General features: G+C 46.0%; 1 protein-coding gene across 3 annotated transcripts in view; it reads left to right on the forward strand.

Moving 5' to 3' along the window:
- CWF19L1 (CWF19 like cell cycle control factor 1) overlaps window positions 1-1943 on the forward strand; it is a 21962-nt gene that overhangs the window by 13331 nt on the left and 6688 nt on the right. The gene's annotated exons all lie outside the window — the stretch shown is intronic.

A 1943-nucleotide genomic window follows, 5' to 3' on the forward strand; every position in this document is an offset into this window, starting at 1 on the left:
TTTACACAATTGATGTGTGTATGGATTGTGATAAGAGTTGTATGAGCCCCTAATAAAACGATTAAAAAGAAAGAAAGAAAGAAACACGTGTAGCCAAAATGCTCCGTAGAAGAGAAGATGGTGAGACTTTGGACATGCCATCAAGGACATCATGATCAGGAGTCGTTTACTCTGTTGTACACGGGTTGCTGTTTCAGAACTGACTTGCTAGCTCTGTGTTTTGCTGTTAGGTACCAGCAAGTCAATTCTGACACAGCAGGCACCATCTGCTTTCTCCACCGCACTTTGCGGTAGCACCCTTATCTTCAGTGATGGTTACCTGAGGGTAAGTATCAAGCGGGGACATGTTATCAGAACTAACTATTCTTGGATTGGGGTTAGAGTTCAGTGGGGACCCAGAGTCCATCTGCTTGTCCCTGGGATGTGCACGACTCAGGTACTCTGGTGGTCATATTATGGCTAATTTAAACCTCCAATAAGACCAACTGCCCCCTCCCCGCCAACAGCAACATACCAACTAGCAGACAACAAAAGACAAACACACAAACTGACAAGCAATCTAAAGGCAGGAAAACAAAACCCATATAAACCGAAACGTACAATATTGTTGATCACCCCCCTGGGGCATCCGGTGGTTGTACTTGTAAGATGGTCAATGTTTCCCATGACACATCACTCTGGGCACTGTGGGTGTGAGGAGTGTGTCTGTGCCAGTGCAGTTCCACTGTGCGCTGCCGCCCATGAGTGGTTGCACCACACACTTCGGTTTCCCGTGCAATTGAGCTCTGTCTACCGTACACCAAGGGGAACTTCCCGGATCGATTCTGCCAAGTTCAAATCCCTGTCAGACACATCAAAACCTGTCACGGTGCTTCAAAGGGAGCATGAAGGTACTAAATATATAGTGATTCTGGGTCCCTTTTGATTGTACTCCTGACAAACCAGGGGTTCCCCCCAAGGTCCAATGACCACCACTCCCACAGGTTTGGCGTGGCCACTCTGTGTAAACCATATGAGTACCCCAGTTCTCAGTCCAGGGCAGTTCATTCTGCCAAGCCAACAAAAACATTTTTATTTGCTGAGAAAGACTGGAAGGAGCCCCCTAGTGGTGTAGTGGGTTACATGTTAGGCAGCTGTTCAAACCACCAGCTTCTCCAATGGGAAAGATGGGACTTTCTGTTCCTCTGAAGATTGACAGCCTCGAAAACCCACAGGACCAGTTCTGCTCTGCCCTTAGGGTCACTCTGAGTTGAAATCAGTTTGATGGCAGTGAGCTAAGTTTGGTTTTTATCAAAGACTGACGTCCATTCTAGAGAACTTTAATTTTCCAGCTCTTTCCCCGGGTCTGGGCTTGTGTTATGTTTGCTATCGTTTTGCAGAGCTCAGTCAGCGTCTTACAGCTAGAGGATGCTAAGCACGCCAGCTTAGGGGTATATGTGGTGAGAGGGGTGATGCTTTCTTGTTGTGGCTGAACATGTCAATAACTGAACGTTGTAATTTGGAGCCTTGGAGGAAAAACCGGTGATTTATTGTTCCAGTTTCTCTCAGCGCTTGTGTATTTGAAACCCAAAAGCTTGTTGGGTTCCTAGCCCAATTCATTTGCTCCCAATTTTTTTGATACTGAATCCAAATTTGATCCTAATCTGTTGCATGTAATCTTATTCTTGAGCAGATACCTGGGAGGGAACATTGTTGTTGCAACTTCTTAAATCAGATTTTTCAATCAGAGAAGTCCTGCCAATGGCCTTCTTTCTGAGCTCTTTTCTCCAACCTCAGGCTCCTGCTGTGCCATCGACTTTTATCCTGGAGAATCACCCATGCTGCTTTTATCCTGGAGAATCACACGTACTGCTTTTATCCTGGAGAATCACACGTGCTCCTTTTATCCTGGAGAATCACACGTGTTGCTTTTATCCTGGAGAATCACACGTGCTCCTTTTATC

Source organism: Echinops telfairi, unplaced genomic scaffold (assembly GCF_000313985.2).
Source record: "Echinops telfairi isolate 266 unplaced genomic scaffold, ASM31398v2 ScPeMD7_70;HRSCAF=299, whole genome shotgun sequence".
NCBI lineage: Eukaryota > Metazoa > Chordata > Mammalia > Afrosoricida > Tenrecidae > Echinops > Echinops telfairi.